The 26116-nt window shown below is 39.7% G+C and overlaps 1 protein-coding gene and 1 pseudogene across 1 annotated transcript in view; one reads left to right on the forward strand and one right to left on the reverse strand.

The window, feature by feature from the left end:
- LOC105756932 (rho GTPase-activating protein 24-like) overlaps positions 1–24963 on the reverse strand; it is a 382387-nt gene extending 357424 nt beyond the window's left edge. Inside the window, exon 1 of the mRNA XM_023724708.1 lies at positions 24882–24963. The gene's annotated coding sequence lies outside the window, so the exon portion shown is untranslated. The remainder of the gene's footprint in view (positions 1–24881) is intronic.
- On the forward strand, positions 4264–6992 carry LOC101344925 (transportin-1 pseudogene; annotated as a pseudogene).
- Positions 24964–26116: the final 1153 nt, after the last annotated feature.

Here is a 26116-nt window from a genome sequence, read left to right on the forward strand (position 1 = left end):
AAAATCCTCACAACTGGACCAATAAGCAACATCATGATAAACAGAGAAAAAATTGAAGTTGTCAAGGACTTCCTTTTACTTGGATCCACAATCAATGCCCATGGAAGCAGCAGTCAAGAAATCAAATGATGCACTGCACTGGGCAAATCTGCTGCAAAAGACCTCTTTCAAAAGCAAAGATGTCACTTTGAGGACTAAGGTGCACCTGACCCAAGCCATGGTATTTTCAGTCACCTCATATGCATGCAAAACCTGGACAATGAATAAGGAAGACCAAAGAAGAATTGATGCCTTTGAATAATGGTGTTGACAAAGAATACTGAATATACCATGGACTGCCAGAAGAACTAAAAAGTCTTTTAGCTGGAAGTAGTATAACCAGAGTGCTCCTTGGAAGTGAGGATGGCAAGACTTCATCTCATGTACTCTGTACATGTTATAAGGAGGGACCAGTCCCTGGAGAAGAAAATCACTCTTGGTAAAGCAGAGGGTTGGCAGAAGAAAGGAAGACTCTCTACAAAATGGACTGACATAGTGGCTGCAACGATGGCCTCAAGCATAGCTAGGATTGTGAGGATGACGCAGGATTGGGTGGTGTTTCATTCTGGTGTACATAGGGTCGCTATGAGTCTGAAAGGTCATAGTCCTGAATACCCTATGGAGCACAATTCTACTCTGCACATACGTGGTTGCCATGAATCAGAATCAACCGGAAACTGGACGGCAACTAACAATAACAATAGTTATTAGAAACCTTCATATCATGTGCTTCCTGATATATAATGCACGGAGAAGGATGCAGCATTACTTCTGTGGTATTCTTGCCAAAAAATCATGACCTGAATTTAATCATGCGAAAATATCAGATAACCCAAATTGAGAGATATTCTCCAAAATAACTTGACAGTACTTTTTGAAAGTGTCAAGATCATGTAAGACAAAGGAACATTGAGTAACTATTTCAGATTGGAAGAAACAAAACAACATGGCAACTAAATACATGCTTCTGGATTCTATCTTTGTTCAGAAAAAGGACATTGCTGGGACAATTGATGAAATTTGAATAATTTCAATAGATTATTTAACAGTATTATATCTAAGTTAATTTCCTGATTGTGATCATTTTAAGATGCTAATATTTAGAGAAGGTTATATAGGAATTCTTTTCACTACTTAGAGCCCTGGTGGCGCAGTGGTTAAGAGCTTGACTGCTAACCAAAATGTAAGCAGTTCCAATCTACCAGCTGCTCCTTGGAAACCCTGTAGTGCAGTTCTACTCTGTCATAGCCCTGGTGGCATAGTGGTTAAGAGTTATGGCTGCTAACCAAAAGGTTGGCAGTTTGACTCCACCAGCTGCCCCTTGGAAATCCTATGGGGCAGTTCTACTCTGTTCGATAGGGTTGGTATGAGTTGGAATTGACTCGACTGCAATGGGTTTTGTTTTTATTTTGGTTTTTTGTTTGTTTTTATGAGTCGAGAATCAACTCGACGGCAATGGTTTTCTTGTTTTTTCACTACTTATTGAAAATTTATTGTATGTCTGAAATTATTCTAAAATGAAAGTTAAAAAAATAAAATATAAATAAAAAATTTCCTATATATTGAATGATGCTCCTCTTTAATAGTAATTCTCGGTAACAATAATTAACATTTGCACCATGAAATAATCTCAGCTACATTATCTCATATGATCGTCATTCCCAGTTTGCAAAATATTTTGAGTGACTTGCAAGGGAATAATAGAATTGAGTCTCAAGTCCTGGATTTTTGTTTTTTGTTGTTTTTTTTAGTCTAGAACCAAATCAGCTGCCTCTCTGGTTTTATATTCTACAAAGTCTTCATGAGAGTAAAGATTGAAGGAAGTTAATAATAATTATACAGTCTTTCCTTATAGCAGTTATGTGCAATTAAAGTGGATTCTGAATTTCTGAATGCATAGATTCACTCAAAAGGAACAAACATGTGATTAATGCAATATATCCTGGATATATGTAACTAGAAGAGAAGGAGCATCAGATAAACACCATGACAGTGATAATGAGAAGAAATATGGAAAGAAAAGATTAAAAAGTATGGTACTTACAGAAACTGGTACGGCATGGCTCTAGGACAGTAAAAAAAAAAAAGAAATAGAGCAAAGAAAGAAAGAAAATAAAGAATATCAAAATAGAAGAAAGAGAAGAGAGAACAAAGTGGTTAGAGGAAGAGTAGAAACAAGACTTTTAAATTCAAAGGGGAAAGAGCCTATGGCTTCGAGTTAGAACAGAAGTAGACGGGCTGTTGATGAGGTCTAACTCACAGCTGTCACCTGCTCAACACAGTTTTAAATTTATTAGCGTTTAAAAATGAAGCAGCTGAAACTTCTAAGGGAACTTGAGGTTAATTCTTATGAGATGACATTGCAGATGCCCAGAGGCATTGAAGTTCTCATCACAGGACAAAAGCCTTGGTTGACTGGTTAACAATATACTCAGGCCAGAGCCTTCCTTGAACCAAACAACTATAGGTTCAAGGTTAGATGAAAAACACTAGTTCCAAGACCCCAGTAAGTATTTAGCCCAAACCGAACTCCACTCAGGACATCTGCTCATTCCCAAGTGTTCATACCCAAGTGTTTCCACACAGTCACTTGGGTAAGACCAGACCCCAGAAGTCCTGGTGATTTCTGGGTAACATGTAAGCTGAAATGGAACCTAGCTGATTTATTAATATAAACAAGTGAAATAAGTCACAGATTAGTAAATAGCAATTAATAGCAGAAGAAACTAGTTCCCATTACTTATTTTTACAGTTAAAATTTCTCACCTAATATTTAATGTCAAACACAAAAGAAAGCATGGGAAATGAGAGAGATCAAAACAGCTATTTTTTTAAATGCTCACTTTAAATGGAAGAAATGTACCACACTAGCTATTAATGAACTAAAAATAAGCAACTGTAATCCGAAAAGTGCCATTAATTATGAAGGTAATAACTTAAAATTAGTCTGTGAAAGCATTATTTTTATGTGATAAATTACAAGACATTTAATATCATGCCTGATTTAGTCCAAACTATGAAGAGAATAAAGCAAGATAGTAAGGTAATTGACCAACCCGGAGTACCAAGTATTGTATTAACCCTTATAAAATCCAGTCACATGTGAAAAAAAAAGTAAACTTTGGTTGAACAGGTGGAAAGTGTTAAGCAAACCTATTAATAAAAGGCAAATTGGAGTCTGCAGAAAAAAAATCACATGGACTAAAAACATGAAAATTAAAAAATCTGAGACTCTTAGAATTGTATGTGATGGTTCTTTCTATGAGGAAAGAATCATTAATAAATTATACAGTATTCAAGAGTTTCATGATATCAAGTCATGCAGGGTCTGTTTGGGGGGAAAAAAAAGAAACACTGTTTCAAATAAGCTATCAAATTCCAGTTAGTGGACACTTATTTACCATAAACAAAAAATGCTACTCACAGATCCGTAGAGGTAAATGCATCATTCTAATAGGCCCTGAGGCTGCCATGTTAATAATTCCCAAAAGCTGCCAAACAAATCTTCTCTGGAGGAATCGTTTAACTTCAGTGTTGAACAGTCAAAAAACAATGGTGTGGTGGGACCTCATACCATCAAGAAAGCAGTGACAGGAGCAGAGTGCGTCCTTTGGACTGGGGTCCCTGCTCAGAGAACCTCCTAGTCCAGGGGAACACCGAAGAGAAGAAGGCCGACAGAGAGTAAAAGCCTTCCCCTGGAGCTGGCACCCTGAATTTGGACTTTTAGCCTACTTTAACTGTAAGGAAATAAACTTCTCTTTGTTAAAACCATCCACTTGTGGTGTTTCTGTTATAGCAGCACTAGATGACTAAGATGGAATTTGGTACCGAGGGAGTGGGGTGCTGCTCTAACAGATACCTAAAATGTGGAAGCGGTTTTAAAACTGTGAATGGATAGACGTGCAGCAGTGACAGAGGACCAGCAGCAGCAGAGAACCTACAGCAGCAGAGAAACAGCAGTGGCAGAGAACCAACAACAGCAGAACCAGGAGACCAGTGCGAGACGGCACTGGAGCCGACCCACGGAGCAAGAGAGCTGAATGCCTGTGAGTAGGAGGCTTCCTGGCGGAGTGGGGTGCCTCCAGGCTCTTATACTGGTGGAGCTACAGAGCTTTGGAACACTTGCCCCAGCAAGGCAGATGAGGGCGTGAGGCCCGAGGGCCGAGAGGCCATAGGAAGCAGAAGCTGAAGAGACAAGGGACACAAGAAGCCGAGCTGCTTCAGTCTCAAAAGCAAACCCAGATGGAGTATGAGTGGAAACCTGATGAGCAAGGGCTTCAGCAAATCCTGCAGCTGCTGAAGGAGTCCCAGTCCCCAGACACCACCATCCAGAGAACCGTGCAACAAAAACTGGAACAGCTCAATCAATATCCGGATTTTAACAACTACCTGATTTTTGTTCTTACAAAATTAAAATCTGAAGATGAACCCCCAAGATCATTGAGTGGTCTCATCTTGAAGAATGACGTGAAAGCTCATTTTCAGAACTTCCCAAATGGTGTAACAGACTTTATTAAAAGTGAATGTTTGAATAATATTGGTGATGCCTCTCCTCTGATTAGAGCCACCGTAGCTACTTTAATTATATCCATAGCCTCCAAGGGAGAATTGCAGAACTGGCCTGACCTCTTAAAAAAACTCTGCAGCCTGTTGGCTTCTGAAGATTACACCACCTGTGAGGGAGCTTTTGGCGCTCTTCAGAAGATGCGTGAAGATTCTGCTGAGATTTTAGATAGTGATGTTTTAGATCGTCCTCTCAACATCATGATTCCCAAATGTTTACAGTTCTTCGAGCACAGTAGTCCAGAAATAAGATCTCATGCTGTTGCATGTGTCAATCGGTTTATTATCAGTAGGACTCAAGCTCTGATGTTGCACATCGATTCTTTCATTGAGAATCTGTTTTCACTGGCTGGTGATGAAGAACCAGAGGTACGGAAAAATGTGTGCCGGCCTCTTGTGATGTTCCCTGAAGTTTGAATGGATCACCTGCTTCCCCACATGCGCAATATAGTTGAGCACATGCTTCAGAGGACTCAAGATTAAGATGAAAATGTCGCTTTAGAAGCTTGTGAATTTTGGCTCCCTTTGGCTGAGCAACCAATATGCAAAGATGTACTTGTAAGGCATCTTCCTAAATTGATTCCCGTGTTAGTGAATGGCATGAAGTACTCAGATATCGATGTTATCCTGCTGAAGGGGGATGCTGAAGAAGATGAGGTGATTGCTGATAGTGAACAGGATATAAGGCCACGTTTTCATTGATCAAGGACAGTGGCTCAGCAGCATGATGAAGATGGAATTGAAGAGGAGGAGGAGGAGAAGGGAATTGATGATGATGATACCATTTCTGACTGGAATCTAAGAAATGCTCTGCTGCTGCCCTAGATGTACTTGCAAATGTGTATCATGATGAACTTTTGCCATATATTTTGCCCCTTTTGAAAGAGTTACTTTTTCATCATGAATGGGTTGTTAAAGAATCAGGCATCTTGGTGTTAGGAGCAATTGCTGAAGGTTGCATGCAGGGCATGATTCCATACCTGCCTGAACTCATTCCTCACCTCATTCAGTGCCTCTCTGATAAAAAGGCTCTTGTGCATTCCATAACGTGCCGGACTCTCAGCCGCTGTGCACACTGGGTAGTCAGCCAGCCCCCAGACATGTACCTGAATCCATTAATGACAGAATTGCTAAAGCGTATCCTGGATAGCAACAAGAGAGTACAGGAAGCTGCCTGCAGTGCCTTTGCTACTCTAGAAGAGGAGGCTTGTACAGAACTTGTTCCTTACCTTGCTTATATACTTGATACCCTGGTCTTCGCATTTAGTAAATACCAGCGTAAGAACCTGCTCATTCTTTACAATGCCATAGGAACATTAGCAGATTCGGTAGGACATCTTTTAAACAAACCAGAATATATTCAGATGCTATTGCCTCCACTGATCCATAAATGGTACATATTAAAGGACGAAGATAAAGATCTCTTTCCTTTACTTGAGTGCCTATCTTCAGTTGCCACAGCCCTGCAGTCTGGCTTCCTTCTGTACTGTGAACCTGTGTATCAACGTTGTGTTAACCTAGTGCAGAAGTCTCTTGCACAAGCCATGCTGAACAATGCTCAGCCAGATCAATATGAGGCTCCAGATAAAGATTTTATGATAGTGGCTCTTGATTTACTCAGTGGCCTGGCTGAAGGACTTGAAGGCAGCATTGAACAGCTAGTAGCGCGGAGTAAAATTCTAACACTAATGTATCAATGCATGCAGGATAAAATGCCAGAAGTTCGACAGAGTTCCTTTGCCCCGTTAGGTGACTTGACAAAAGCTTGCTTTCAGCATGTTAAGCCTTGTATAGCTGATTTCATGCCAATTTTGGGAACCAACCTAAATCCAGAGTTCATTTCTGTTTGCAACAATGCCACATGGGCAATTGGAGAAATCTCCATTCAGATGGGAATAGAGATGCAGCCTTATATCCCTATGGTGTTGCACCAGCTTGTAGAAATCATTAACAGACCCAACACACCGAAGACACTGTTAGAGAATACAGCAATAACGATTGGTCGTCTTGGTTACGTTTGTCCTCAAGAGGTGGCCCCCATGCTGCAGCAGTTTATAAGACCCCGGTGCACCTCTCTGAGAAACATAAAGGACATTGAGGAAAAGGATTTAGCATTCCGTGGGATTTGTACCATGATCAGTGTGAATCCCAGTGAAGTAATCCAAGATTTTATATTTTTTTGTGATGCTGTTGCATCATGGATTAGCCCAAAAGATGATCTCAGAGACATGTTCTGTAAGATCCTTCATGGATTTAAAAATCAAGTTGGGGATGAAAGTTGGAGGCATTTCTCTGACCAGTTTCCTCTTCCCTTAAAAGAGCGTCTTGCAGCTTTTTATGGTGTTTAATCTTACACACTTAAGCTGCAGTCCCATAATTAGGGGTCCTTCAGTCTTGGAGACTATAAGGGAGCCTCTGCACCCAGGGAAAATGTTACCCTTTACAGGGGGAAGGGTAAACCAGTAGGGAATACAGTACAATCCCAACCCTAATGGGAGGGGTGGGAGGGAGGTGTTGCCACCACTGTATTAAGTCCATGTTGGGAAACGTTTTAACATCTGGAGCCTTTGTGGGTGGAAATCTGTCTCCAATTACAACTCCGCACTGGATGTGAAGAAGCAAAAAAAAATTCAGTCTACTCACAAAACAGTACATTCTGGAATATTATGGGGAATTGTACCAAAACAAGAACCATACAAATGATGCATAGGGTTAAGAAAGAGGATAAATTCTACAGCGCACAATAAAGGAAACCTAAGAATGGGGGTTATAAACAGAAAAGCTTTTTTTTTTTTTTTTTTTTAGTGTAAAGGTTTTTATATAAGTTTCCCACATGATGGCGCCTTGTTTGCATGCTGATGAAGAACTACACAAATAAAGCTAGTAGAGTTAAAATCAGCTTGCCTACCCATAGTAGAAGTAGGTTCTTGGAAGTTACAGTTTAAGGTACCCCAGAAAAAGCTGGAAATAAAATGAAACAAATTTAAACAGTGAAGCACCCTGTGAAATGCCAAATGAGTCACTCCTTTACGTTTGTGGGGTGGGCAGGGAGGGAGGAATAAATGCGGTTGGCCATATCAGACTAAAGATTGACATCTTAATTTACATTAAAACATTAATGTAGTGGAAAAAAAAAATAATGGTGCTTCCTTGCCTCTGATTAAAATCAATTACAGCACAAAATTCAGAAAGGGGGCAGGTAGACTGGTTCATGTGTGAATGCATTCTAAGGAGAATTCTCCGGAAAATTAACAATGGAATACAAGGAAGTCGTAATGTAAGGGAACCACCAACTCAAAGAAAAAGCAGCTGAAACCTTTGTTTCATTATCAAAGCTCAGATTTAAGATAAAAATTTAACCTGGTCCATTGGGAAATAATGAGTTAGCAGAGGCCTTCGATGCCTGCCCCTGAGTCTGTAAACACAGTCCTAATTACTATTTTGGTTACAATTTATGGGTCAACACTGGTATCAGGGATCAATCTCCAATCTCCTAAACAGACACAGGATGTGTTCCCTGACAACCTTCACAAACAGCAGCATGAACAGTAATTCAGCATATCCCAGACTAATATGAAATATCACCAGCAATTTCATCACATTCCACTTTAACACAACACATATATTTACTTATTATTGCTTCATGCACTCTCTCTCTCAAACATATCATTTACTCTTTCTGAATTATTTTAGTATATCAGGCTAATAATCCAGCTCATGAATTATATCATACATTAATTGCTTGGCATTTTTACAAAATAGTTCGATATAATTTTATTTTATGTTATGGCTATTTCTAAAACATTAAGAAAGTATTATGGCAAACAACAGTTAAAAATACGCTATTGTTATTGTTCTGCATTTGGTCAGGCGGTTCTTTGCTAAACAAATAAGGACTCATGACCCACTAATGTCCTATTCTTGCTTGAAGATAAATATATCAGAAGCAGAGTTCCAGATGTGACACCAATGAGTCGCATACAAATGTCTGAAGGAAGCCTAAGAGTTTAGTATCCTCTCTTTTGAGATAGAAAAGTAACCCCATGTTTTGGAGATCACATCCTGCGCGTTGCAAAGATATGTGGAGCAGTATGCTCGGGCATCTGAGGCTCAGCTGCACAAACGTCTCCCCTTGCTCCGTATGAAGGGTACGGCCATTATTCGCTGCCCACCCAACGTGCTCTATTAGGTAGTCCTCCCCTGTTTCAGAAATGAATCCCTCCGAGTCTTTAAGACCCAGTCGCTGGCTCATGTCAGGGGAGCTAAGGATACTCTCTGGAATGTTCCACCAAATAAACAGTAAGCATGAGACCGCAAACAGAGAGATAATAAAAGTACCGCATGGAAGGAATCCTTCCTGTTTCTCAGATTTATATAGCAGTCACCATGAGCGGATCCGCTTTTTCCCTCCTCCTCCATTCTCTGACTCACCTTCAATGATTATCCGACAGGCTAAGGCAGTGTCTAAAGCGCTCAACCAGCTAATTTTTGTTTTTGTTTTCTGCACGAAGTCTCTTAACTGTTAAATACCATTAGGCTTACTTATTTGTTTGCTTTTCAGGAATATGAAGGCCGTAAAATAAGAGAACAATTTATGGTGTGGTTTGAAGACAGAATTAAGTGAAAATCTACAGTGTATTTAGAACATTCAGATTCACATTAAATGGGATCAGCATAATCAATATTATTAAAACGAATATAGGAGGAATTTGCTAAAAAAAAAAAAAAAAAAGAAAAAGAAAAGAAAAGAATGTAACCCAAAAACCGAAAGGATTGTATGGCAAGTTAAAACCTTGATTTTAATATGGTATTTTTTCAGCTGCCTTTAGGGTTAATCTAAACTTAGTAAAAATGCATTAAGAAATATTAGTTATGAGTTCACTTGCACTTTTCTATGCCAGAGTTCCTCATCTGAACCATAAAACACGGAAAATGATATGAGTGACTACTTTCTCAAACCTACCAAAGATATTACCTAACACTCTCCTATTTGCATTGCAAAGAAGGTAATTCATTGCATACACTGGATGCCTTAGACCAGCATTCCAGTTTAATCCTCTCAGGGAACCCAAGGTGAGAAAGGCTCTTGAGGAAAAGTGCAGTGCGGTAGAAAAAAACTAGTCCCCAGAGATCAAGAGGCTTGGTCTACCTCCTCCTGACTGCATGTTGTGGGGCAACCCACCTAAATCTCTTTGGGCTCATTTTTCGTATCTCAAAGATCAAAGTGAGATGGTAGTAGCTATTTTCTAAATACGCTTTTGTTCTAAAGTTGGATAGACCCAGCATAGATAATTAAAATTTACAGATTATCCAAAAGATTTTCTTTAAATTCTGTAATTTCAATCTTCTCCTCTCATCTAAATTTTCACCAAATGTAACAGGAAAAGAAAAACTATACATCTCAATTTCTCCCCCTTCTCCCCTTCTTCTATAGAGGCAGAGTTAAAGCCCAGATTCTCCAAAGAAAAGGGAAGCAGTGCTCTTTTATTCCTGGAAAATTCAAGTCGTCTTTGGTTGGCTAGGCAACAATTTGATCCGTACAACACCTTTTACACCCAAAGTGTTTTGGTTTAAAAATATACCTATTGGTAAAGCAGAGCAAATGCAAAAAGGAAGGTGGAAGAGAGAAAAGAGTTTCAAGAAAATGATCCTGTGATTTAAGTGATTCCAAAGCAAAGTTCACCTCAAATTTGAAAGCATTGAAAAGGTTCTTGAGACAGCCCTGGATGAGTGGCTCTGGCTGAAAGGGTTCTGCCCTTAGCCTGACCCAGAAAGCATGAGGCCAACACAAGTGCAGAAGGAGGCCCAGAGGGACAGGAAGTGCTCAGATCACTCCTTATTATGTGCAGAGAGCTAGGTGCTAAGCAAATGGTATTTCTTATCACGGAGAATCAAAGCTATGCCTATAATGCCGTATTTATATCATTCACTAGAACATAAGAAATGCCTACTTACATTGAATGGAGACTTCTGTAAGCCACTTCATTAAAAATATGGTTGACATCAGGAAAGTAGTAACTTCATACGCAAAGGAACTATTCCTAGTATATCTTCAAGTTGTATTTGCTCACTTAACTAGCAGAGCTAAGATTTTCACTGTTTTTCTTACTGCATAGTCAATATATAGTGTAGCAAGCTGGGGGCAGTGTTCTCTCCTGCATCAAAAACACCAGTTGTCATCGAAGAATAGATGTTGTTTACATTTGTGCTACTGAAACAGCAGAAACCATCCAACTTCATTTCCAATTCCCAAAATGATTTTTATAAAATATGGATATATTATATATTATATTATCCAAAAATTATAAAATCTTTTAACTTCATTAGCCAGTGTTCTCAATGGGAATGTTCCTGGCATTTTGAGAAGGAAAATTCTTTAATGAGGGACTGTCACACACATTGCAAGTGACATTTTTGCTTTTGAACACTTGGAAGAGGTCTTCTCAGCAGATTTGCCCAAAGCAATACATTCTTTGATTTCTTGACTGTTGCTTCTATGGGTGTTGATTGTGGATCCAAGTAAAATGTAATCCTTGACAATTTCAATATTTTCTCCATTTATCATGATGTTATTTAATGGCCCAGGTGTGAGGATTTTTGTTTTCTTTATGCTGAGGTGTAATCCATACTGAAGGCTGTGGTCTTTGATCTTCATCAGTAAGTGCCTCAAGACCTCTTCACTTTCAGCAAGCAAGGTCCCATCATCTTCATACCTAAGGTTGTCAGTGAATCTTCCTCCAATCCTGATGCCCCATTCTTCTTCATATAGCCCAGCTTCTCAGATTATTTGTTCAGCATACAGATTGAATAAGTATGGTGAAAGAATACAACCCTGGGGCACACCTTTCCTTATTTTAAACTACACAGTATCCCCTTGTTCTGTTTGAATGACTACCTCTTGGTCTAAGTACAGTTTCCTCATGAACACAAATGTTCTGGAATTCCCATACTTCACAAAGTTATCCATAACTTGTTGTGATCCACACAGTTGAATGCCTTTGTATAGTCAATAAAACACAGGTAAACATCTTTCTTGTATTCTCTGCTGTCAGCCAAGATCCATCTGACATCAGCAGCAGTATTACTTACCCCTAAACCCATAGCTGATGAAAACTAGTGCATTAGTACATGAAATTTATTAAGGAAAGGTCAAGCTAAACTTTATCATGCTATCTATGTGCCTCCTAGACCCTCACTCATCTGTAGACTTTTTCAGTGTTATAACAACCTTAGAAAGTATTTACTCCAACCCCTTATTATAGATAAGGGAGACTAAAGTTCAGAAAAATTAAGTGCTCTGCCTGAGTTCATAGATGCTAATTAACACCAGAAGTAGGATTAAAGCCCACATCTTCCTACTTTTCCTAAAGACCTTTTTATTCTTCTCCAACTACAGAATGCAAACCAAAGGAGGAACTTTAGAAATATCTTTCACATTACTGTTTAAATATTATATTTTATGTGTGTTGAACCAGAAGGTAGACTTTCTTACCCTTAAAACTCGGTAAACGGACACTTTTGTCTTCAAAAATATTTTCATAAACCACTAATGACTTGATTTAGAAAAGTTAATGTGCACCTACTGAACAGCTTTTTAAAAAATCCAAGGTAATATTCTTCTCAAAACAACAAAAGAGAAAGCTTTCAAGCCTTTTCTAATGAACTCGGATACTGAATGTTTTCAAAAAAGAAACTTATAAGACTTAAAATAAATACACCCTCCAACCAAAGACCAGTCACAATGGTAAATTACACTTAATGCAATAATGAACAAAGGCAGGCTAATGCCATATTATCTGTTCTCCTGAAAGTAATGGCATACAATAAAAAACTCTGGAACATATTCATCGCTTTCTTTGAGGAGAAAAAAAGCCTCCCTGTGATATTGACACCACTTTCTATTTTCATCAACAAAATATTTTTATCATCAGTATTCATATTGTATTACCTAAATAGTCAGTCTTCTGTCCACATGTATTTTTTCAAAATAAATATCTCAATTTGTAAAATATTGAGTGTGTGTATGCATTTTGTTTTGTTTTGCTTTTAATGAGATCTTAATTCAGTTCCTAATTTTACAGCCGCTCCAACATCTGGACTAGTATCATTAAAATGTTTCAAATTGAATACAACTTAAGATACTCAGGGCTACACACAAAGAGTGTTAAGTTTTTATCTAATCGCGTAGCTCTAGAAGAAAGTACAGAAGCTAACTACTCAAAGTCCCCCTACAGATAAGCTAATTTACTTCTGTGGGACTTCCCCACCTCCACTGTGAGCAAGCAGCATAGACAAATAAAGGGAAATGACTACAAAAAACAAAGTCACAGAAACACCAGACAGCATTCTGGGGAGAAATGAAATCTTCAGTCAATACAATGTCAACATGTACTTTTTTTAACTGCTTTTAAGTAGCTCAGATGCACCCTCTTCTAGCTTTTATATATGATTTCCAAATGCCACCTGTGAATACTTAGTGATCCTCAAACTTTCGCATGCATCAGAATCAGGCTGGAGGCCTTGTTAAAACACAAAACACAGGGCCCAGACCCTAGAGCTGCTTTTTCAGTAGGTCTAGGGTGGGACTCGAGGTCCCTGGGTGGCACAGTTTGTGCTTGGCTACTAACCAAAAGATTGGTGGTTCAGATTCACTCGGCGGCACCATGGAAGAAAGGCCTGGCAATCTACTTCCGTAAGATTACAGCCATTGAAAATCCCATGGAGCTCAGTTCTACTCTGAAATGTATGGGATTGTCATGAGTTGGGATTGACTTGATGACAGTAGGTTTGGTTTGGTTTTTTGGGGTTGGACTCAATAAACCCAGATGAAATTCATGTTGTTGGTCCTGAGACCACTTCGAGAACCACTAGCCTAAAGGATTTTTTAAAATACTTTTGTTGACAGTTATCAACAACCAGATGTACACTTTTCATTTTTATCCAGCATGTGAGATGTGGGTATACACACGCACACCCCTAAAATTGAAATTATATAACTCATTCTTTATTTTTACCTGATTTTTTTTCTATTCCATTCCATCCCATTGTATCCTATTTCTTTTTGTTAAAAATCAATGTAGATTATGAACCAGTAAATTGATTTTATGACCACAACCTACAGTTGGAAAAACACTGTTTAAGATTCCCCTGGCCATCATGTAGCTTAACAATAATAACCGTTGACTTTTTTTTATACTTACCAGGTGCTAGAAACCCTTCCAGTCTCTTTACATGCATTGCTCATTTAACCCTCACAATAACACTATGAAGTAGGTATTATTAAACACCCATATTTACGGAGGAGAAAGCTGTGGTTCAAAGAGGCTAATGCTATTATCCAAGGTCACAAGGCATGTGCGTGTCAGAGCCAGGTTTGAACATAGGTCTAATTCCAGAGCATAATGGTAAAGGTTGCTCCTTTGAAGTAGAATATTTTAGCTTTTAGTCCTAGATCCACCACTTAGTGACTGTGTGATTTTGGCAAGTTATTAAGCCCCCTCAAGTTTCAGTTTTCCCATCTCTAAAGGAGAGATAATAATAGGACTAGCACTCATTTGGTAGCTGTGAGGATTAAATGAGATAACCCATGACAGTTACTTGGCATTACTAGCACATAGTAAGACCTCAATAATTGTTATCTATTATTAGACAGGGACTGAATTATTAATGACCACATCATACATGCCTCCCTTTCCTTGGCTTTTAGTTCCTGGTGCTGTCTCTGGATTTGCCTTTTCTCCTGATTCCTTAGCTTCTAACACGTTACCCTGTGGCCTTGCTTCTGCTTCTCCCACATCCTTCGTCCTTCTGCAGCTTGCCCTGTCCTGCAGAGCTCCTCAGAGCTCTTCACCCAGATGATCCTCTGTGGTCTTCACCTGCATTCCAAAGACCAAGGCTCCCCCATTACCTGCCACCTTGGGCTTAACCCCATAGATACTGACAAAATTCTTCGACGAGGAAACTATGAGGGGTCAACAAAAAAATGAAGTCTCTAGTCAGCATCTCAAAAGTATAAGAAAGTAGAAGGCCTTCTGTAAACCACCTAGATAGCTTTACATAAAATCATCAACACTGCATTGACTATTTCATAATAACAGTTAAGCCATGATGGGATGTAAAAAACAAAATGACTCTGAAGGTAGCCCTCATGTGGCTAAATCTTAGGTCTATGCCATTAGATTACAACAAGATAACATCAGACTCTTTTGCCTCCTCTGGAATCATCTTTTCTTGTTGGAAGTTCCTTCCTATAAGAAATTTTAAAACCAGATACTCCCAACACAATAAAACAATGAAGATGAACTGTTCAAGGAGGCAGAAGAATTATCTTCTCTAGGTATCTTTATAACCAGGAATGAGGCACACCCAAACAATTCTTCTGATAAATGTTCCTTACCTGAGAAAGACAGCCTGGGTATCACTTTCCCTATTGATCATTTCATCTCTGTGTGCCCAGTGAGTATTGCCATGGCTAACTCAACTTTTCTCCCTTTCTCAGATTCAGCTGACAGGAAAAAAGTTGGGTCTCTACTCCTAAGACTGAAGACCACTTGCCCCCTTCTCTTTCCTCCAGGACTGAGAATTAAGCAATGGGATTACTGGAACTCCAAGCACTACACCTTTCCTGCTTACCTCTCACCAGCAAATAAATCTGTCAGGCAGATCACTGAAGATTGATTCAGTTACCGGACAGTAGTTGACGGAATGTTTTTTCTCATGAGAACCTTGATAGTGGTGTCCCAACCTAGAGATCCCAAACTCATCAGTACAAGAATGTTCTTGTCTAAAAGATCTGCAAGACAGGTCCAAGGCCTGTCCTTGGAAATCATGTTGAGACCAGGGTCTGTACCATATGTCAAACCCATGAAAAACACAGATTGTGATTCTAAGATTAATAACTGGAGAGAAAAACACTGAGGAAGGCTGATAATAAAAAAATGGCATAGTATTTGGATTTAGGAAGACCTGGTTTTGATTTCGAATTCTGTCACTTACTAGCTCTATTAACCTGAGTAAATTTCTTATCTCTCTAAGTTCAAATATCCCCATATGATGGGAGTAACAATATCTGAAGGATTGTTGATAGAATTAGAAGCAATGTATGTAAAAACACTTCATGAAGTGTTTGGTACTTAACCAAAGCCAAAGCTGTTGCTGTTGAGTCGATTCCAACTCATAGTGACCCTATAAGACAGAGTAGAACTGCCCCATAGGATTCCCAAGGAGTGCCTGGCAGCTTCAAACTGCTGACCTTTTGGTTAGCAGCCAAACTCTTAACCACTATGCCACCAGAGTAGGTAGTTAATTCATTAGAGTTGTTACCACCATGAGAGTCTTTAAGAGACTCAGATAGAGAAAAAATTCAGGGCAAAATGAGAGCTACCTCTCCCCACCTTGGGGAATTTGATAAATTACTTTCTTGTCTGAAGGCTCAATTTGGTGGTCAGAAAACAACTAATTATAGCTCCTTAAGTCTCGGTTTATTGATAGATTTTATTTGTTAAAAAAAAAAAAAAAAGTGTTTTCTCTTCAGTCTCTTGGCCCCAAGAGAAGTCTCCTATACATCTGTGTCATACATACTGAAAAGACCTCATATGTTTGGCCTTATGTATCTATTTTTGAAGTTAGAAATTATTCTCCTATGGTTTTCAAGAAATAAAACATTTGGGGACAAGGCCATTCTATCCATCAGGGAGCATAAAAACAGTACATAAAATATTTCAAAGGCCCACCAAAATAGCCTGGCAAAAATTATTGGCTCTAAAATACTAAACTAAAGCTGCAAAATTGAAATTTAGAAATAGTTAATGAAATATCTAAGAAAAGTAAAAGAAGGAGGAGGAGGAGGAGGAAGAATGGATTTGAGGTAGTTTACATTAAAGGCATAGATATGACAGGTACATTAAGAAAAGGTAAAAGAATGCAAACCATTTCATAACCAAATCTGGTCTAGGGTACAATTGACCATCAAATTTAGTTCTGAGTTTCTTGCGTGAGAAGCCAAAATAAGAAACATGGTGACTTTTTAGTCTCTCTTCTTCTAATAAAAGAAACAATACTAGTTAATCGGGAGAGACACACTTTTTAAAATTCCTAGGCTTTCAGATAAAGATAAATTTATCGTGTAGATCCTTATATAAAGAATATCGAAATACATAACAAAATTACCAAGATATTTTCATGTGGCCCATCTCTTTTAGATTGACTCTCAGTAAAAAGTAAAGAGTATTATATTAAAGCATAGTTTAAGAAGACGTTTTAACAATAAGGAGCTGTAATGTGATTAAAAATCAGTTGTCACTGCATCAATTTCAACTCATGGCAACCCCATGTATGTCAGAGTAGAATCGCACTTTTTAGGGCTTTCAATGGCTGATTTTTCAGAAGTAGACTTCCAGGCCTTTCTTCTGGGCACCTCTGGGTAGACTCGAACCTCCAATCTTTTGGTTAGCAGCTGAGCACACTAACTTTTTGCACCATCTAGGGGCTGTGGCTAAGCATTTTGGCTGCTAACCAAAAGGTCGGCAGTTTATATCCACCAGCCCCTCCTGGGAAATCCTATGGGGCAGTTCTACCCTGTCCTGTAGGGTCGCTATGAGTCAGAATCGCCTCCATGGTAACAGGTTTGGTTTTCGGTTTTTGAGGGACTCTGCAATGTTTTTAAAATAAAAAACCCGCTGCCGTCAAGTCTATTTCGATTCATATCATCCCTATAGGACAGAGTAGAATTTTCCCATAGGGTGTCTGTCTTAGTCATCTAGTACTGCCATAACAGAAATACCAGAAGTGGATGGTTTTAATGAAGAGAAGTTTATTTCCTCACAGTCAAAGTAGGCTAAAAGTCCAAATTCAGGGCGTCAGCTCCAGGGGAAGGCTTTCTCTCTGTGTCGGCCTTCTCATCAGTGTTGCCCTGAACTAGGAGCTTCTCGGCGCAGGGACCCCGGTCCAAAGGACGCGCTCTGCTCCCGGCACTGCTTTCTTGATGCTATGAGGTCCCCCTGTCTCTCTGCTCACTTCTGCCTTTTATATCTCAAGAGATTGCCTCGGGACACAATCCAGTCCTGTAGATCCAGTCCTGCCTTACTAACACAGCTACCACCCATCCTCCCTCATTAACATCATAGAGGCGGGATTTACAACATATAGGAAGATCACACAGTACCAAGAATCATGGCCCAGTCAAACTGATATACATATTTTTGGGGGGACATAATTCAAACCACGACAGTGTCCAAGGCTGTAAACTTAACAGAAGCAGACTGCCACATCTTTCTCCCAAGGAGTGCCTGGTGGATTCAGATCAACTTTTCAGTCAGCAGCCAAGTGCTTAACCACTGCGCCACCAGGATTCCCGTAATGTCATTAGAGAAGGTAAATTTCTAGTCATATAATTTAATACAGAGAGAGATTGGAAGATTTAGAAGGATGAGTGGTTAGACTATACTTAAATATCAATGCTAGCTCTTCTAGGCTTCTCAGAGGCACTGATTAAGGAACAATTTGAGCTTAAGGTTCCTCGCGAGTGCCTGAAACACAAGTGTTATGGATTGAATTGTGTCCCCACAAAATGTGTGTCAACTCGGCTAGGCCATGATTCCCAGTATTGTGTGATTGGCCACCATTTTGTCATCTGATGTGATTTTCCTGTCTGTTGTAATCCTACCTCTGTGATGTTAATGAGGCAGGATTAGAGGCAGTTATGTTAATGAGACAGGACTCAATCTATAAGATTAAATTGTGTCTTAAATCATTCTCTTGAGATATAAAAGACAGAAGTGAGCAGAGAGACAAGGGAATCTCATATCACCAAGAAAACAGAGCCAGGAGCCTACATCATTTGGACCTGGGGTCCCTGCACTGAAAAGCTCCTGGACCAGGGCAAGATTGCTGACAAGGACCTTCTCCCAGAGCTGACAGAGAGAGAAAGCCTTCCCTGGAAGCTGGCCCCCTGAATTTGGACTTCTAGCCTTCTAAACGGTAAGAGAATAAACTTCTGTTTGTTAAAGCCATCTACTTGTGGTATTTCTGTTATACCAGCACTAGATGACTAAGACAACAAGTATTATGCATTCTTGATTGACAAATGATCCATATACTAAATGGCAGATATGTAAGTGGCAAAGGTAGCATTTCTATGAAAATATTTAATAAATGAGCCCATTTTTATTTTGGACCAAATGGAGTGTAACCCCCTTCCATGTGTTAGGCAGCAGAAATAACTGTGGACAAAGACATTTTTTCTCAGGAGGAAACTCTGGATTCTCTTAAGTGCTTAAATGAGATGAAAAGAAAGTCAATATTATAAAGAATCAGTAATATGAAAGAAGGCACCCCTACGAATTTCCTCCTCTCCAGACATCTCCATGTTCTTTAATTAAATCTGACTCCCCTCCAGCACTGGCTCTCTCAAGATAATTTTTAAATAACCAAAATTAGTATTTCTATTTTGTTGGATTGATTAAGACCTTTGCCCATTCCACAGGCAAATTTAATTCTATTATTAGTCTTCAAAGCCCAATTCAGGACCTCACATTGGGATTAGATAGAATACGAATTTTATAGTATAATAATAAAAAATAAATAAATCTGGAAAAACATGTATCTATTTTAACTGTTTTTATTACCTTTAAATTCAAAACTATTTTGTAATTTTACAAAAGAAAAAGATGACTTCGCAGTAGTTTTTGTTTTGTTTTGCCTTTACTTTAAAATTGCTAAAGCACAATATTCCGTCTATTGTAGGAATTAAATAGGCATGTGTGGGCTGGTTTGGAAAGTGATCTATCTTTTGTAGCATTGTGACTTTTAGAAAATGAACTGAGTCCAAATAGGCATCTTTCAAATGAGCCTTTGAGATATAACCATACTGAATAAATCGGGACCCACCAGTACTTTATTCCAGGGCAGTGATGGTCCAAGAGTAGAATTCTCACCTTCCATATGGGAGACCCACGCGAGATTAAATTCCCAGCCAATGCATCTCAAGCACAGTCACCACTCATCTGTCAGGGGAGGCTTGTGTGTTGCTATGATGTTTAACGGGTTTCAGCAAAGTTTCCAGGTTAACGTGGACTAGGAAAAAAGGCCCAGCAATCTACTTCCAAAAGTTAGTCAATGAAAATCCTTTGCATCACAACAGTTCCATCCTGTTGTGCATGGGGTTGCCGTGAGTTGGGGCCAACTCAATGGCAGCTAACAACAACAACGATATATCCATTCATGAATTTGCTTGCTCATTTATTCACAAAACATTAACAGGTATCTACTGTGTGTCAGATACTGTTCTGGGCACTTAGATACAGGCCCCCCCCCCTCACCACCACAGCCTCCACCACCTCCCGTACACCTATTGAGGAACTCACAGCAGTGGGGAGGAGAGATATGTAAAAATTATTAAAATAATTATTCAAAGTATATTCAAAGTTCTATAGAACCAGACAGGGTGAAATGATTGATTCTTTCTGCATGGATTCAGATAAGTCTTCCCAAATGAAGTTCTGTTTTAAGTAGGCCACCAAAAATCAAGAGGGATTTTGCAGACAGAGGTCATTCTAGGAAAATGAAAATCCATAAGCAAGGGATCACAAGTGTGAAAAGGGAGACGCCCTTGTTAGGAAGAAGAAGCTGAAAAGAAAGGGTTTTGGAGAGCTTTAGTTGCTTTTCTAAAGAGTTAATAGAGAGTTCATGTTGTAGGTCACTGGGATCCATCAAAGATTTTGGAACAAGGGACTGACACAATCAGACCTGCATTAGATTAATTATAGCAAAGCCACCAGAGAGTGTGAAGTACACATGTGTGCAATAACCTCTGAAAACCAAATATTCTTAGACTCTTCACCACGATAGTCCTTCCACTTCCAAATGTGCTTTTACTTAGCTGCTGAAACCATCATAACCTTGTAAAGTTTGACTTCATATACCAAACACAGATGGGTTACCAAACTGAGGCTCAGACTCTTCACATGAAGAGCATTAACTTCATTGCTATGTTGGTTATTTACAATTTTATTTTTAAATACCTTTCTCCATCTGGGAGAAATCTTAATCCTTTAGCTATGGCTTTAAGAGCAAACAGGCCCCTTTTTATTTTAAATCTCTTCTGCATTTTTACTCAGTACGATGTGATCAGCGTGGAGTGGATACCTCAGGTTCTCGTTATCGTCAGCCTTCTCCACACCCAAGTGTGACCAATTGGGTGGCTGCTCCTTTTTACTTGACTCCAGGCTGAAGTTCCACCAACCTCCCCCATTTTTAACCAAAGCATTCATCTTTCCCAAAACTGAAACAAGACAGAAAGATGGAATTAGCATTACATAAGCCCAACTTATGTAACGATGTTTACCTGTGTTTTATTGACTATGCAAAGGCATTCAACTGTGTGGATCATAACAAATTATGGATAACATTGCAAAGAATGGAAATTCCGTAATACTTAATCGTGCTCATGCGGAACCTACACATAGACCAAGAGGCATTCATTCAAACATAACAAGGGGATACCGAGTGGTTTAAAATCAGGAAAGATGTGCATCAGGGTTGTATCCTTTCACCATACTTATTCAATCTGTATGCTGAGCAAATAATCTGAGAAGCTAAACTTTATGAAGAATGCTGCATCGGGACTGGAGGAAGACTCATTAACAACCTGCGTTATGCAGGTGACACAACCTTGGTTGCTGAAAGTGAATAGGACTTGAAGCACTTACTGATGAAGATGAAGGACTACAGCCTTCAGTATGGATTATATCTCAACATAAAGAAACAAAAATCCTCACAACTGGACCAATAAGCAACATCATTATAAACGGAGAAAATATTGACGTTATCAAGGATTTCATTTTACTTGGATCTATAATCAGCACCCAGGCAAGCAGCAGTCAAGAAATCTGAAGATGTGTTGCACTGGGCAAATGTGCTGCAAAAGACCTCTTCAAAGTGTTAAAAAGCAAAGATATCACCTTGAGGACTAATGTGTGCCTCACCCAAACCATGGTATTTTCAATCATTCATATGCATGCGAAAGATGGACAATGAATAAGGAAGACTGAAGAAGAACTGATGCCTTTGAATTAAGGTGTTGGCGAAGAATATTGACTATACCATGGACTGCCAGAAGAACAAATATATCTGTCTTGGAAGAAGTACAGCCAGAAGGCTCCTTAGACGCAAGGATGGGGAGACTATGTCTTACATACTTCGGACATGTAATCAGGAGGGACCGGTCCCTGGAGAAGGACATCATGCTTGGTAAGGTAGAGGGTCAGCAAAAAGGAGGAAGACCCTCAACGAGATGGACTGACACAGTGGCTGCAACAATGGGCTCAAACATAGCAAGGATTGTGAGAATGGCGCAGGACCAGGCAGCGTTTTGTTCTGCTGTTCACAGGGTCGGTAGGAGTCAGAACAGTTGAAACAGCAGCTAACAACAACAAGCTCAACTCATGGGAAAAGAGTCCTTCACCCCTGGCCAAAAAATGCAGCAGGAAAATAACTACAGCTAAATAAAATGGTGCTACTTGGTTGCTGTCGAATCAATTTCAACTCATGGCGACCTTATGTGCATCAAAGAAAAACTGTGCCCACAGTGTTTTCAGTGGCTGATTTTTTTGCAAGTAGATCATGAGGCCTTTCTGCAGAGGTACCAATGGTGGACTGAAACCTCCAATCTTTTTGTTAGCAGCTAAGCATGTTAAACATTGGCACTACCTAGGGAACAAGATTATGCTACAGTAATGCAAATACTAAGAACAGGAACCAAACACATGATCTTGACTTTGCCAGCAGCACTGCCTCCTTTCAGCACTGAGAAGCCAACCCCAACATTATAGAACCAGAAAGAAAACACAATTCAATGGGCCAGTAGGTCATGGGGAATCTAGTAAAGGCACTGTTAGTAAACACTAAGTAGACTTTGGCTAAGACAGCAAAAGAAATCAGATGCAAACCACTCATTACCACCTGCTGCACATTCCTCATCCTCCCCCGCCCCTTCCATATCCCTTAACCCCCACCCTTAACCCTAGAGAGTCCAAGATCACAAGCTGAATAAAACCATGACTGAGGAAAGCTCACAGAGTTTTGGCCTCTACTATTCCTGAGCAAAACCCTAAAGGATTTCACCAAGGATTTCAGCCAAGAACATTTTTACACTGAAATCTATGATCTTGTCTGGAGGCGTTCATTGCCATTTGTTCTGCAGCAGATATTTTTCTTGAGAATTTAATTCTTTCCCACTTACTATCAGGTTTGTATTTTCAATGGTGCTTCAGATTTATAGCATATACAGCCCCAGAGATCATTATTCTAGAGAATCCCCTCATCTCAAATCCAAACCCCAGAGATTAAGTAATAAAACCAAGCAATATAGATGAAAGCCAAGGACAGACTGAGTTTCAGCAAACTTTCACACGTAGAAGGAATTACAGATTCTCCTTCCTATTACCGTACTAGTTGGATATTCCTTCCACATGCCTCAAACTAAATTCCAGATCTGAAAAACTCATAGCTTACCCCTTATTCCCATTTAAAAGTCTTCCACCAAGAACATACCTCCTCTGAGTGGTAGGAGAATGTTATTTATTTTAAAGTTTTGTCTATATCTCTCAGTCCTCCAATATGTCTAAGCTGAAATTTCTGACAACTCAGTAATAGCTCTAGAGAGAACAGATTTCCCAACTTGCTACCTGAAGGGCAGGTACTCGGGAAAGATAAAAAGGGGAATTTTATTACTGGACTCGCTTAGAAGTTGAAATATCCCCAGAGAAGAGGAAGTATTAAGAAATTTAAAAGGGAGGAGCAAGATCTTAACAAGTCTATGTGGCTTTATACTTGTTTTCTGGGCTTTTCTATTAATTCTGTGTGTTACAAGTTTTACGATGCCCAGTTCAATACCAAAATCCATTATTGCCCTCAAGGGTTGGTTTTGAGTTCTAATTAGAACAGGGGACAGATTGTTTATATTTAATCTGTCTGTCCATCTTCTTCTCAGTAATGGAGTAAAGCTCTTGAATTTACTGGATTTCAATTAATTTGTCTTAACACAGCAACACATATTGTTTTACTTATGGATAAGCAAACCCCTTGCAACTTTTATATTTCAAACACCCAGCACAATTTATTTATTTCTACTTTATAGAAAGAGATGAAATGATGCTGTCTTGGCAAGTTTAAAATAAAATAAAATATAATGGAAACAGAAATTGCTTGAAGATGATCTTTTAATTCAAATAAACTAAAATCGACATGATACAGGGAGTCTGGGGCCCATATTATGAGCTGATACTGAAAACCTAACATCTCTAAGGAATCCAGAGTAACATTATCTCCCCTTCTATTTGGGAACTTATAAAAGAAATGCAGTATAAAGTATTTTTAAAAAATGAGAACATATTATATGTTTATCCTCAAGGGAGGAGGGTTTTTTCCTTAAAAACTTAGTTTCTTTTTTCCTTTTTCTTTCTTCTTTTCTTTTTTTTTTTTTTTTTTTTATCCAGACAAAACCTTTGGGTGGCTTGAAATTCACCAAAGCTTCCCCTAATGCTAGTGTTTACATAAAAATGGTTATTATTAACATCTACCTTGTGTGCCTGTTATCTAGGAAACTCTTATAAAACACTAGTGGAAACAAAAAGGGGGAGGAAGAATGGGAAGTAAAAGAAGGAACTGAATATCAACAAAGAGCTCTAATTAATTCCATGTATTTGTTAAGCCCAGAAACACACACTACCAGCTTGCTCTATTTTTATTCTTTTAAAAATAAAAAAGGAACATTGTTTCCCGGCTTGAGGTGGCACACACACAAACACGCTCACACACTCACAATGCACCAGAACGGGATTCCTGCAATCCCTCCCCGTCCGCAGCAGCCCTGTCCCTCGCTGCACGCAGGCAGCTGCGCCCGCAGCCTCCGCGCGCCGCCGAGGCCGCGTCCGACCCTCCGGCGGCCGCCCCAGCGCACACCCCCGCGGCGGCGTCACCTACCCTGCTCCGAGCGCACGACGGACGCGGGGCATTAGTGGCTCCGAAGGAAAAGTCTCCCAGGCAAGCCCAAAGACAAGTACAGAGGGGAAAAAGGGGCGGGGGGGAGGCGCATTTACTCCCCACAACAAGGGGAAGTCTTGAGCCCCATTCACTTGGTGGCTTCGCAGGGATAGTTTCGGAGGAAATAGAGAGCAGCTGAAAGAGCCGCTGCTGCGGTGGAAAGTTGCGGGTGTTTTCCCCCAGTCAGATGCGTCTCGCACCTCTCCTTTCCCCACCGCCGCCTTGACAGCTCCCCTCACCTCCAGATCCCTCCGGAGCCCCGCTGGCTTCCACCCGGAGCTGGGCTGAGTTACCACATGCACTTGAGAAATCCTAGCAGTTGCGCAAAGAGCCCCAGAAGTTAGAAAGAGTGATTGTGTGTGAATGTGTAAATATACAGTACAAGAGGCTGGAACAACTGACAGGGGCCAACCCTCAGATGCAGCCCCGGGTTTCAGATTTCATTTGGCAACTGGCAGCTTCAGAAGACTCAAGCCGCTCTACCGGGGACCGACGAGAGGATCCTATCCTAATCTAATGCTTCATTTCTTAGTTATATCTGAGCCTGAGCGACGCCACCGGACGCTGGCCTCCTGGCGTTAACTGTTTAACTGCTCCTGGACACTAGACAGAATCCACCCTGCCCCTGTCCTTCCATAACTAGCATCGCTTATTCCATCCCATATGTATCATAAATCCCTGTTATCACAGATCTGGGGATCTAGGGTGGTGGGTGCAGGAAGGATGAGGACTACATCACCTGCCCTCAAGGACCACCACCTGTCTGTCAGTGTGTCATACCGCAGTGGCTTGCATGTTGCTATGATACTGAAAGCTATTAAAACACCAGTAGTGGCACTCATGGTGGACAGGCTTCAGGGGAGGGTCCAGATTAAGATAGACTAGGAAGAAAGACCTGGCCATCTACTCAGAAAATTAGCCAAGGAAAACCTTATGGATCATAACAGAAGATTGTCTGACAGAGTGCTGGAAGATGAGCCATCTAGGTTGGGAGCAATACACAATGGTCACAACAATGGACTCAAACATTCCAACAGTTAGTTCTGTTGTAACTCCAGGGCAACTGACAACAACAACAAGCCTTCAAGGAACTCTACATTTCACTGGCCAAATGCACAAGACAGTTTTACTTGCTTCCTCCCACACTCTGTCTCTCTGAAATCTAGTGTATCCAATTAGAATTACTTGTGACATTAAGCCCTTATTCCTAGAAATGCATATTTAAATAGATGTCCTCTAGTTTAACCTTCAGAGAGATTTAAAGTATAATTACTTATCATGGTTTAAGAGCTCTCAGAATTACTACATATATGTTTACTATTTATAAATATACATATGTTTATTATTGTCTCCTCTTTATATACATATATAAAAATTGGCCATAGTAATGAGCTTCTGTTAAGGATGATGGAAAAATATGGAAACAGATAATAGTGATGGTTGAACAACATGATGAATATAATTAATATCACTA

This window comes from Trichechus manatus, unplaced genomic scaffold (assembly GCF_000243295.1).
Source record: "Trichechus manatus latirostris isolate Lorelei unplaced genomic scaffold, TriManLat1.0 scaffold00257, whole genome shotgun sequence".
NCBI classification, from domain to species: Eukaryota; Metazoa; Chordata; class Mammalia; order Sirenia; family Trichechidae; genus Trichechus; species Trichechus manatus.